The following is a 14,138-nucleotide window of genomic DNA, read 5'->3' on the forward strand; positions in this document are numbered from 1 at the left end:
TATACATTGCCTCGCATCGATGACGCCCTGGATTGTCTTCATGAAACCCAACATTTTTCGTCCATCGTCGTTCGGCTGGGCTATTGGCAGAATTCAGTCGACCCTATGAACCGCAAAAAATTGTCTTTATTATGCCAGGGTCACGGAGCGGCATAGTTTCGTGTCATCGACACGCCAATTAGTGGGCGCCGTATGGCCGGCGGCCCCTGTTGCTTCTGTGCTTGTCACCACGGACCCAAGTGTGTGCGTGTGTGTCTGTGTGGTGCAGTGTGGGGGCGCACCCTCTGGCAGGGGGGGAGGGGAAGTCATTCGTTCCCTCGCCCCTGATTAAAAGGGGCGCGGCCAAGACTTGTGGGAGGAGTCGTGAGATAATTAGGTGAACTGTCACCCATACCTGCCGTTCCCCGACCCAAGGAACTAGGGAAAGGAGTGGCTATTTAAGCGCAGGTTTTATTCCCTGCTAATTGGTCTAGAGCTGAACCTGTAATCTGCTGAGAAGCAGTCAAGGGGCTCGCGCCGTCCCCTATCGCCTTGGCCGCCTAGCCACGTCGGAACTCCGAGTACCTCGTTGACGTACGAGACGACAAACCAACCTCTGCAACGAAGCTCACGGTAGTTGAGCTCAAGTTAGCTCAACCTGCTTGAGGGAAGTCGTCAGATCTAGACTCACGGGAAACCCAATCCAGCAATCGCATCCACCTCAACAAGATCGGCTCGCAGGCATTCTTCGGGAAAGCTTTGCGAGCCGACTTAATGGTTTATGAACTTGCTGCTGCTGCCCGGCCACGCGTATGACATCATTTGTTTTCTTTTGAACTTTTTTTAGTGAACTGCTGATTAGTGTATTCTAGTATATTTAATTCGCGCCCTGTTTCATTTCTATATCCACTCGTCATATTGCTTTGTCGTCATCGAGCTATATGAAGTTCAGGTGTGTAAGTTTTCTTGTGTTTTTTATTATTTTATTTTATTAATTTGTGTATCGTTGTCAGTCCATAAATATCTTGTGTGTGTTTTCTTTTGTCTACTCCCGACTCTGACTATTTCATTGTGTTCGCTCGAGTACGGAACGACCAATGGGCTTGTATACCCTGTCGATCGACTTCGCGCCGACGGGGAACGGGTGACAGCCATGACATAAACTGGCGTCCGTGGGCAGGACGTTCCGTACAAAAGCAGCACGGTGAACGGATGAAGATGACATATGTTGTTTTGTGGCGCAAGGGCCAGCTATGGCCAAAGAGCGCCAAGACGTGGTGTACTGAGTGAGCAATGGTATGATCAATGACAGTGGGTAGGTGTAGGGTGGCTGTAAAGGGGCCTAAAATCCTGCGCACTAAAGGTCCGTAAAAGAAAAAATTATTAAGATCATGACAATGACGTGATAGGGGCGCAGTGAATATAATATAGTATAAAAAGGTAGCAAGCGATGCCAGGCACTACTGCCTCACAGAGACCCTTAGAAGCAAGGGTCTGGAGAAAAGTGCATTTCAAATATGCTGTCCCAGCAAGCACGGTGAACGGAGAACGATAATCCTGGAGATTGATCGATTAGTGCTACTGACATATTCTTGTGCAGTGTCGAACGCACGTGCATGGGAATTGTGATCGCATGTTTTTTGGTGGTGTAGCCGCATTATGGAGGGAATGGACTTCGAGAAGTGGATAGAACAAGGAAAACAGTTAGGCCTAGAGGGCGCTGAGTTGAGGACATGGATTGCGGAACAGCAGGTGCAGGCAGTGGCTCGAGAAGAGCGGGTGTGGGCCCGAAAGGAAAATGAGAAATAGCGAGTGGCGGTGAAGGAAGCTGGAGAGCGCGAAATACTGTTGTTACTTTTAAACATTCAGCGTAATCAAAGTTTCAACGAGAGCAGGGCTAGCAACGAGCACCTACAAGTACAGGAGGAGCAGCATAAATGTCAGGCACCCGTAGAAGTCACGCACTGAAAGCGCGAAGAAGTCAAACGCACGGTTCTGCCGATGGTACAAAGAGAGGCTAATCTTTGCAAGCTTAAAAGTACGTGCACAGGTGCTGCCAGATTCGTAGACCATGGCGTAATTGTTGAGGAACCCGTTGATGGGGACCGGATTGAGCGCGACGAGATACTGTGCCAATGGAATACTAGAGAAGCAGCTAGGCCAGCTGTGGACGATACGGCACAGTTATCTTGGCAGTATGTCGTGACGCTACCTCTTGCAGAAGTAGTCCGAAGTGACACAAGCTCGTTAGACAAGAGCACCAGTGTAGAGTTCAATCTGTCAGAAAAGTGCGCCAAAGCACAATGTAGGCAGGACAGTGAGGTTGGGGACAGCTCCCAGGTATGGGAGCTACGTTGCGCAAAGGAAAAAGCGACATTGTCCCGAAGTGTTTGGAGCACTCCGCCAGTCGAGGTAGCAGTGAGAGGAATGATTCACCCGCTAATCATTCAGACTGTGCGGTTGAGGTGGAAATCGTGACCGATGATATGCGTGCCGGTCATCACGAGATGCGAGCGGAAGGCTCGGAAATTAGCACCAGCAAACGTGCTAGGAGAAAGAAGCGGTGTCGCAGAGTCCGTAATGCGGCAGAGAAGGCAGCGCAGTCGAATAACACAAAAGCCGCTAATCCCTGTTGGGAGGAGTTCGAAAGGCGCGTGTGTCGATTGGAATGCTTCCATTAAAAGCGCGTCCGAGCCACCGGGTGAGGAAGAAAAGAAAGGGCCGTTCGGCGCGTGGGCGGTCAAAATCAAAGGGGCAATTATGTTCCCCTTCATTCGGTTCTTTGCGAGGTGTACTAGGCATGGTCCAGGAGAGCCAGCCGGTAAGGTGACGCGAATGTTTCATACGCGGCAGTGAAGTCGCAGTGCTATGCCTAAAAGGCATGTGTCCTGTTTGCAAAGTGTCGGGGGTGGGCAGCGAGAATGACCTACGTACTCTTTGTATTCCTTCGTTGACCAGGCGAGCTGTCAGACTGCGCCAGCCTCGAGTACGGCTTAAGGATATGTCATTCTTTCTTTAGCAGGCAGGCTTCTTGGTGAGTGAGATACTCTGGCAACGTCAAGTCCAGGTTATTTCTTTGAATCCTGTAGTGGCCCAGTGCTTCAGTATCAGTTCACTTTACGTAGGTGTTCGCGAGATTTTTTTCTTTGAGAGCAAAGCGTTGGTGCGTGTGTCGCACTTGTATTTAGAAGACGGTAGCAATATTGAGTTTCACTTAGAGCGTGCAAGTACGCGCGAATCTTCTTGTAATCTTGAGCGCGTAATTTGCGCAAGATTTTTTTTTAGTGCGTGAGTCGCACGTAAGAATATTGACCGCAAAATGAGGGCAACTCTGATTATTAACATGCGTTAATAACGGGTGTAGAGTACGAACTACTGTTAAGTGTATTCTTGCATATTTGATCTGTGCCCTGTTTCATTTCTATATCCACTGTTAATTGCTCGTCATATTGCTTTGTCGTCATCGAGCTACAATAAGGTTAGCTGCGTTAGTTTCTTTGTGTTCTTTTATTATTTTATTTTATTAATTTGTGTAACTTCAGTCGATAAATATCTTGTTTTTTAGTTTACTTCCGAGTCTGACTCTTTCACTGTGTTCGCTCGAGTACGGAACGACCAAACGGCTTGTATACCCCGTCGATCGACTTCGCACCGACGGCGAACAGGTGACTAGCCGTGACAGCCAGATGGCCTGCACCAATTCAAGGTCATACCGTTAGGACATTGTAGTGCCCCAGCAACCTGCGAATGTACGAGCAGAAGTCAAAAAGTAGAGGAATTTTCGGCAATTTCTTGCACTAGGATTTGGTAACACCTTCTATCCAGCACTGAATTAGTGTCGTCCGCAACACTTCTACGGAACGTGTCAGTCTTATTCCCGCGTTAGTCGTTAGAGTATAGCGGACCGTTAAACATGGCATCTCCATTGTCGGTCTGCACCAAGGAAGAAATGCGGGCACTGACTCGCTTTTTGTTTGCGGAAGGTGTTAAACCTGCGGAAATTATTCGTCGAATGCAAGCGCAGTATGGTGACAGTCGTTTATCACGAAGCAAGGATTACGAATGGATAGAGCGTTTCAAACAGGGTTGCTTTGCAGGATTCGCCGAGTTTCTCGTTCGCACGAGTTTTACCCGAGTTTTCTCGATGGCAGTCAGTGAACGGAGATAGCAAGGAATGCGCAAGAACATCAGGCAAAAAGAAATGTCGAGATAAATCCGCGTATGGCAACATGAGCGCACCATGCGCTGCACAGTGCTTGCGCGTTTCAAGCACAGAAGACTGCGCAACGAAACGCGCCAGTGCCGCATATTGTTATCGACGTATTATCGCAATTTAGCAATACCGTCACTGTCCCGCTGTCTATCTGCACACTTGCCGTGAGCCGTTTGCCACGCCTTTCTCGGGCGCGTCAAGGGCATGCCTCCTCTTTAGGGCATTACCTTTCTATCCTCCGTCGAATGCCAACAGGGCACATGCGATGCATTCTTGGACCTACACTTTGCCTAAATCGAATACGTTAAAATGCAACATATTGTTGTGTGTGTCTCCATGTAGTGAGTGTCTCCTCGTTGTTGTCAAACCACACCAACGCGGTATCCGTAAGAAAGAACGCAACGTTGGAAAGCTGGGAAGTGCTATTCCACTTGTTGTAGGCGCTCACCCGTTTGTAATGGATGAGCCATTCATCGACGTCTTCGCCCGGTTTTCCGGCGAAGGGACGTGCATCTCGTAGTTGCTGGACAGAACTGGCAGAGGCTGGGACAGGCCGTTGCTCTTCCGCGTCGCGGGACATCTCCAACTCCGCTGGGTTCGGTGGAAGTCCAGCAAGGCGGCGGCTTCGACGAAGAACTTGCGGTATAACCTCCGTCTTCGGGTGTCGATTACCCAGCACCTCCACCACAACTGTTACGGAGAGTTGGGCAGAAATGACTTTATTTACAGGAGATGGATGATGGTGAGCGCGCAACCAGGCACTTCGTCCTCCTCTTCTTTTCAACTGCCTCTTGTATGCTCGTTACAATATAAATAAGAAACATTTTATTCCTTAAAGTACCTGTTTTTCGTCTTAAATGCTATAAATTTCTGATTACAAACGGAGATGGAGCGAATCATAAAATTTTGCACTTTTTGCCACGAGTGGCGACAGTGAGGCGAAAGCTTACAAGCGAATACATTCAAGAGGGTCGCACCCACGAGGGATTTCATACGGTGAGCAGTCGCCAGGGGCGCTGCAGTGCTATGCTCGATAAAGTCAGTCCGCAGCATCGTTCAGTCCCTATCAGGGAATGGCAACGCAGTGCTGCGGCATGGCTGTTCACCGCAGGCGCTTCACTTAGGCTTTTAAGGCCGCCGCTTCACCAACGACAAACGAGACTAAGAGATGCAAAACCTATTATTAAACAATATTGGCAGTGTGTATCGGTGGCGGTGCGCTTATTGCGTGAAGTCCAACGGCTCTAGCCATAGAGACGGGAGCAACGCTATCGCTGCAAAATGGCTGTACGGTATTCTAGGGTCCGCCGTAACGCAGCACAGTGAAAATGTGCCAGTTTATCTGCGTGCGCAAAGCCTCCGCCAGGCGTTCCGAAGAGCATGCTGCCCAGCGGCACAATTCATAGCTTGCCATCGCTTGCCCAGTGAAGGTGCCTCCGTGCGCATGCACGCAGTATTTGAGTGTGTTATGCACTTCAAGAGGCTTGCCCATTGCCACTGCTGCTGAGCTAACGCGATCGCAGATGGATATTGTAATGGCACCGCAGCCATCGCATTTTGGCTGGTGAGGGCTCTTGTGTGCAGTTATGAAATTAGACTTCGAAAGGAGGAAACTGTTGCAACTGTTTAGTGTGCAGTGTTTGTGAAGAAGAAATGCCATTGCACTGGGTCTATAAAAGTGAGAGATTCTCGACTCTGACCATGTTTGCGACACAGCGGCTCCTACACATTACCGATGATGACACAGCAGCCATCTGAAACGACCGCTTCGATACGTTGTCGCACTCCGCAGCATCGTCGTCCACCATGACGCATCGACGCCTTGCAAACAGCTACAGTGACGTTCCGATAATTATTTGCCGTGCGCTACGTCGCCACAGTGCAGGTAATGAACCGTGTTGTGGGGCCATCACAGCTCAAGAAGATATATGCATAAGCCAGCGAAAGTCGACGCTTTGTTTTTGATAGTGCTGCTCAGTACAACACCGATGACAGTGAGTTGTGCGTGCGTTATCTCGGCGGTCAAGATAATTGATGCCTCTCAGTTCCACACCACATTGCTGTTGCCGAAAAATAAGTTGGGCGTGGCCCAACCGTGGTGGGCGCGCGCACAAGAGTTACATGCCTCGCGTGGGGCGTGACCTATGGTTTTGATTTGACAGCCGAACTCGTGCCAAACTCGCACATCATGAAACCCCCTCGAGTTGAACTAGCGAACACGGCGGCGGCAGCAGCAGCCTGTGTCATCGCATACAGCGGCAGCAAGCGTCAATATGACCGCCTGGACCCGTTCAACTACATGACCGACGTAGAGTTTCAGCGTCATTTTTGCCTTTCCAAAACGTCAGTGCCCTGGCTGTGTGACGAGTTAGGTGAAGGCCCCCGTCTGTGGAGACAGCGTGGCGGGCAAATTATGCTTTCCGAGCACAAACTGGTGGGGCTAGGCTGCGGAGGAAAAGTTCGTGCGATCGCTTCGGCTCTCTCCGGCTTGAAGCGCTGTTCGTCCACCCCGCCGCAGCCCCAGGCCGGGACCGGCGGCGTCATCGGAGCACTGGGGCACCTGCGAGCACCTGCGGTTCAACACGGACTAACCAACCTGCGCAGGCGAAGTAGTCGCCTTCTGGTGCAACAGTTGCCGAAAGCAGTTTTCGCTGTTACACGGTACCGCTGCACTGCACGGGCAGAGAGGCGAAGGAGATTACTTCGCCAACACGGACTGCCGCGGCCGTCCGAACGACCACCTCTCCAGGCGGCAAACGATTTGGCTCAAGTACATAAGGCTGTTGAAGGAGATGAGCGGCGACTTGTTTCCTCTACCGGAGCACGCCATCGCCAACTGGAGGAACTACACGCGTGAGGTCACGAGGGACTAGCTGCTGGTGCGACCTCCACTCGATGGCCCCGGGTAGATAGCGCAAATTGACGAGTGCCTTCTTCGCGGCAAGCAAAAGTACAATCGAGGCCGCCTAATGACGGGCGACAAGGTTCCGTGGAGCCACCAAAATTACGGCGGTGTGAAAGATGGTGGCTTATGGGTCATCGGCATGGTCGGCGCGACCAAAGGGGTGCTGCGACTTTTCAAGGACGACCCACGAAAGGCGGCGACGCTAGGCGCCATTATTGCAGCTTATGTTCAACCGGGGACCATTATTCATATTGACGAATTGGCCGCGTACAACTGCATCCCCAATTTAGTTAATGCTGACGGGGCTATGCATCAATCTGCATTAGGAAACAGTCAACCACAGCGTGAACTTTGTGGACCTCAGCACGGGCGTTCACACGCAAAAAAATAAAAAGTTATTGTCAAAAAAAAGTCAAGCGCCACCTCGTCAGCGATGGGTACAGGGTAACTGCGCCGATGCTGGAGTCCCATCTGGGATGGGTGTGGTTGCAGTCAACAGCCACGTAAGCTGCAAAGACCCTTTCTTGCGTTTGTTACAATGCCACGGATCGCTCGGGGCTACCCAGTATGAAGACGCTTTCCTGCGGTTGTTAGAAGCCATCGCTCGGTGCTAGCCAGTATGAAGGTGCATCACAAAATAGAAGAAACTGTGTAACACTACCCTGGGACACGGAAGATGTGGTACCCGTTCATTTCAACCCAAGAGGCGAACCTGTGAACAGTGAGAACTATTGTGATGTGTTGCAAAATAAACTGAAATCTGCAATTAGATCCAGACGTCGTGGAAAACTGCGAAAAGGCGTCATCCTGCAGCAAGATAACTCTCGGCCACATTGTGCCAAGCGGATGGCCGAAACAATAAAGGATTGTGATTCGAATTGCTGGAACACCCGCCATACAGTCCAGACCTGGCTCCAAGCGATTTTCATTTGTTTGGACCATTGAAGGAAGCGCTCAGGGTAAGATGTGCAACCGATTCAGAAGTCATTGATGCGCGGCCAAATTGGTTACAAGTGCAACCCAAAAAACATTTTTTTCCGACGGAATCAAAAAAACTTGTGAGACGTTGGGCAGAGTACATTGAAGTGTAGGGAGGTTACGTTGAAAAAATAATGAATGTTTCAGTTTTCTATCATTAGAATAAATGTACCATGTCTCAAAAGTCTCTTTACTTTTTGACTTCCACTCGTATGATGGACTCTCTGCTGCGGAGCTATAAGTGGTCCATCTGTGTTTGTTATTTAGACCATGTCATTGTATACTCGCCTACGTTTGACAGCCACCTCACCCGTTTATCGACCATTCTAATCGTTTTCCGTAGAGCCGCTCTTCATCTGAACTCTGCCAAGTACCTTCTCGGGCGACGCCCGACAACTGTGCTCGATCACCCTTTCAGTGAAGCCAGTGTTGAACCAGACCCAGGCAAGATGCGAGCAGTGCAACAAATTCCAGTGCCGTGCTCAGCCAAAGACGTCCGCAGTTTTGCAGCGCTCTTACTGAAACATCGAATTAGGACGTTCCCTTCGTGTGGGGTCTGAACAAGCAGCTTCATATTCTGCCATCATTCGTCGACTTACCACACCATCAATGCTTGCCCATTTCGACCCCTCATCACCTACAGAATTCCATACTGATGCCAGTGGTCATGAAATTGGCGCTGTCCTTGGTCAAATTCAGCACAGCAAGGAACGTGTAATCGCCAATGCCAGTCGCCGTCTTTTATCGTCCGAGCGGAACGTTTGCATCACTGAACGCGAGTGTCTGGCTTTAGTGTCAGCTGTCGTTACATTTACGACTTACTTGCTTGCCCGAACGTTTTCCGTCATAACAGACAATCATGACCTCTGCTGGCTCAACTCACTCAAGGATACGTCTGGAACTCTCGGAACTTACGGCTCAAAGAATACTCGTTTGCTGTTCACTGCAAGTCAGGACGATTGCAGCAAGACGGAGAATGCATGTCACGCCAACCTGACAGAGCAAAATCGCATCGGCGGCGCCTGAGCACACTTGCCCCTGGTGGGCGGATCGACCCACACTCCTAAATATCACATGGGAGTGTGGGAGGTGCCCTCGAACAGTGGACTCGCCACTCACACTAGCTTGAAACTTCTCGTTGCCAGGGAGATGCGAATTGTGGACTATGATCTGGAGGGGCAAACACTTCTAGATCCGCAGGCCCAGCGAGCAGCTCGGGCCAGTGGAGCTTTCGACCAAGCACCCGTCGCTTAAGTAGCCTTTTCTTTTTCCGTTATTTTTTGCTCTTTTCTGATAAAGTTTTCAAAACACACACCCTGTCGATGCTCCCTAACCATATCACACGCGCGTGTTGTGCGTGTTCCTTTTCCTCGTCCAGTGTCTTTCTTGCACATTAAGTTTCCTATTAATACAATACCAACTATAGCCAACGTACCCACCCTATTGCATGTGTTATTGTGTCTTTATTTTCACATTTACGGTACCAAAGGTGTATTTTTATGTTCACTGTACTGTTGCCATTGTGGGGCGTCAGAGGCCTCTTTGAGGCGCTCATTTCCTCCTGTCCCTGCATTCTTTCGAAATTTGAGGTAATTTCAGAGAATAAATTTAAATTGAAGTGATCCAATGAATCCAATGTTTAATCACGAGCGAATGATAACTGTCACTGGGACTTTTAGCCATTTATCATATTCCAACAATTAAACATATATGCATATGTACAGGGTTTCCCAGCTAAAAGTAGTCAATGTTTAAAAAACGAGGGAGTGTGCTAGGAGGCTCAAACCAACTCAGTGGTGTTGAGGATCACGTGTCCTAGCAGGCGGTATTTTTTTCGTTTTGCCAAGTCAAATAATTAGTATAAACTAATTGCCTAACTTTTTAAATATTGGCTTCACCAATATTTACGAAAGTTGTAGGTCACATTCAAAAATGGCCGACTGAACTGTTTGCAACTAAGTACCATTGATGGAGCTTCTTGTAATTGCCTTCAAAGAAAGCCGGCGAAATACAAAAACAATTCGTTGATAGCGCATTATTTCAGCGCTCTCAGACAATCGATCAAGAAACAAAATCTGCACATCTGTACAGCGGTTCCGGGACGGGAAGGTAATCTGAAAATAAAGGGGAAGCGCCATACATGAATAATGAAGTAGATCCTTTGGGGCCGCAATAATGTGAAGTGGTGCGTGGAATCTGCAAAAGAGTAATGGTGCCAGCGCTAACGTTTGCAAATGCCATTCTGTGCTTGAAATAGAATAAATAGTCGCGGTTGGAATATACCAAAGATAGGTAGGGCGGTGAAATCATGAATGAGGCAGTGCAAGCTGACATGGGTTTCTCCTCTTTTCAAATCACATCAGCCTAGAGCAAAAATGATTATCAATAAAAAACTCGCAAGCATGGATATAAATAAAGTGCAGCTAAAATGCACAAATATCTGCACCCGAAAAGCCTAGACGCAGAATGAAGGAAGACGTCAAGAAAGTTGGCACCCAAGTACAGGATAATTGAAAGTGTAAATATCAAAAGGAAAGTGAGAGAAACAAGGACAGGGAATCGGGTGCAAAGAATGAAAACGAAAGATGCCATGGAAATTTCCAAGAGTGGGAAGAATAAAGTTGGAAGGGAAAGTTTGTGCGATAACATAAAAGACAGAGCCTCGCTATTTGAGGCTCAAGCTGGTTAACTAAGGACAAAAACACACCTGAGAAATATTCGGAACTAGAGGAGGCATTTCTATGCAGCAGAAAAAAAAAACGAGAAACCACTCATCGCATCCTCAAGGAATGCGAGCCCAGTGAGACTCGAAGATAAGTGTACCTTCCAGAAGCGCTTGGATTTAAAGTGGGCGGAAGCATCAACCAATCAGCAGCCGAGTTAAGCAAGGGCCAGTTTTGAGTACTGGCGGAAAAATCAGGGATGATTTTGATACAATCTCATCTGTTACAACCATAGGTAGCGGTACAAGTTAGATATAGGTTTTCAGGCAGATAATAGAGGATTACGGACATCTATACAAAAAATGCCAGAATGAAAAGCATGTATACATACCTGATGAACTCAAGCAGGCTAGCCATCTGTCACTACGCGGTTTCAAAGGGGATGCCAACACATCATCATCATCTTCATTACTTATCTTCCTGTTCACAAATGAAACAGACATGAAACAGATCCATCATTCGGAAATTCTCGCGGCAGTCAGCTAGAAATAGGGCCATATTTGATAAGTTCGTGTCCTGAACATCTGCAAGTAAGATAAATAACCCGCTTCCAGTTCACGGCCAAAATGCGTGTCAAACTTTCGTGAGGGAAAAGACGACTGGGCGGCATTGGATTTACCCATGGCAAAATTGCGCGAGTGTTGGGCTCCCTGCTGAACTTATGGTGAATACAACGGTTTTACAGCGAAGCTGGGCAACTCTAGCCCCCGGATACATCCCCTGCATACGCTCCCAGGGAGAAGGGGGGGGGGGGGGGGGGTGCCCTGAGCGGCTTGCGTCCGTATCCTGCACGGGGATGGAGACGATGCCGTTAGACAAAAATGAATCCGTTGTGCACGTGGACTGCACTTCTGTTGTTTTAACGTCACGCGCTTTCGTGGGGAGAGGGGGAAAGAATGTGGCGATGGCGCCTATACACGTGGTCAGCGCTTCTGACTTAGGTTATAATGTCACGCGCGTCGGAGGTGCCGGTGCGGCTGCAGCTGTGATTGCGGCAGATGCATGGGCAGTGCGGTGACCGCGGCGGTGCTTGTTTCGTTGTAGTATGGTGCCGTATGAAAAAAAAAGAAAGATTTAATAATGTATGTAGCCCGTGTATGCAGCCTAAACAGTTTTGCTGGTAATCCGTCCCCATATAAATGTTGCTGGCCCACGAATTTATCGTTTGCGCTTAATTCAAGTATCGTTCCCTACAACGATATACATGTTTCCTTTGCTCAAAGTGCCCACATCTTTTTCAGAATAGCATAGAGCGTAGCGCAGTTCTGGTTAATTCGAAGGTTGAACGCATTGTACAAAGGGCCCTACAGAATGCGCCTAACTTTTGCTATCGGCATTCTTGCACAAAGCCAGCGCATCCTGAATTATGCGTACTATAGACACTGCTTAGTAGCGACGAACGAGTTTCGCAAACAATTCGTGAGCTTGCACACGTCCCAGCTCGTAGAATCATCCCCGTGCATGCCACAGAAAATGCGGGTCGTCCTTCGCAAGTAGAAAATTTATTTCGCTGGCACTCACGGTGCATCCGAGCTGCTGTGGCTGCTTACGTATCGTGCATGGCTATCCCGTCGTCCATGTTAGCGCAACTCGTAGCAGAAAAACTTTCTAGTTTCCCGAGGTAGCGTACGTGTGATAGGTTAAAGAGACCGCAGGCACTCTGTTCACCCTCTGAACAAGATTAGGCCATGGCCGTGCCGTCAGCCGCGATTTTCATTGTTATTCTCACTGCCATTTCCATTTCGTCCATTGCAGCCTATTTTTATTGCTTATGCACGGGAAGTAGATACACCCGCTAAGCGGTTTGTCACAACGAAGCGATAGGAATTCATCACGGTCTGCGAGAGTATTGCCGAGGTAATGTTTTTCTTGCGGCTTTCTTGGACTAATCTTTAACAAATTTCTACTCAACTAGGATCACTCAGGTTTGCCAAAAACGTTTTCAGCCTCAATCACTCGTAATCAGGCTCCTTAAAATCTACTCGGCCGGATCAATCGGACTAAGATGCACTAAATTTTTTCGTAGTACTAGCAGTCAGACTCATCATGATCAGATTCAGTTGGGATCACTTGCATTGAGGCTTAGGAGAATCAGACTTTGGAATGCCCACTTATGCTCACGGACTCATACACCTTGATTCACGGAATTGCCGACTGATACTGTTGAAAAATAATGTTATTTCAACTTATATAGCTGCTCACACACGAACTTGTTTCAAATTCCCCGGTTTGTAAATGATTTGGTTCATGAGATCACTTTTTAGGTCACTGATTTAGAGCACCATCAGAATTCGCATAGAAGTGACATTCACACTCATATCTCTGCTACTCACATTTATTGTCCCGCACTCACTTGCACATCTGCTTGCGCAAACTCACATGTACACCTTTACACTGATCATCACGTCCGTTCACACTAATCGGCGCTGACTGTTATGCAAATCTGTTGTCACGTACCTTCATACCAAACGGCACTTACTCATATTCCACTTACACTTCTCATCAGTGACTCATGATCGCACGTTGCGGCAATCACGCTCACCCTTAGGTATGTGTAGTTCATTTGTAAATTTTGTTTCAAATTAGCCTCATTCATGGAGTGCATTTAGGTACATGTGAGTGTAATTTAGCCTAGTGATTATGAGTAGATGTGAAATTAGTCAGACCATGTGAATTGAAGTTTTTTCGTGTGTTGCAATCTGAATTTGTTGGCGAGTCTGTATTACACGTGTACCTCCATGTTCTGTTCTTTCAAGTTTGCCAGATTACATTTACGTTCAATCTACCACACCACCAATGAAGCTGAGTTGGTATTCAAGAATTGCGTTCGTTTGTTACGGAAAGTTTCGGTTACATGTGCCTTCATTCAAACATTCGTTATACGGACGGGTTGTTACCCTTCAATCAAAGTTTAGTGATGGAAACTGCCACCTTGGGAATTGTGCAGCTACGTTTTTGTGAAGCTTACTAATGTTTTTATTCTTATTTATATTCTGAGTTTTCCCTGGGCGTGTGGTTTGCAAGTCTTTCTGTGTGTATTTTTCTATCACGTGCCGCTTCCGCGCTTTCACTTACGTATCGTTTGTTACGATGGACTCTCGGGAAAAAACCGGTAACTAAGAAAATTACACCGAGAATGCCACTCGGTGTCTAGAAGACTGCCAACACAAACCCACCCATCGATCACGAAGTACATCGCGTTAAGATTTGTATTTTTGTTTCACACTGGCGCTGTTTGCAAAACGCTTTTCGTTGTTTGTATGGTGTCCAAGTAAAAAAGGGACCTCCTCAGTTCTGGTTCCACGTACTTAATCTTTGTTTTAGTTGAGTTTCCATTCGA

The sequence above is a fragment of the Dermacentor silvarum genome, chromosome 7 (assembly GCF_013339745.2).
Source record: "Dermacentor silvarum isolate Dsil-2018 chromosome 7, BIME_Dsil_1.4, whole genome shotgun sequence".
Lineage (NCBI taxonomy): Eukaryota > Metazoa > Arthropoda > Arachnida > Ixodida > Ixodidae > Dermacentor > Dermacentor silvarum.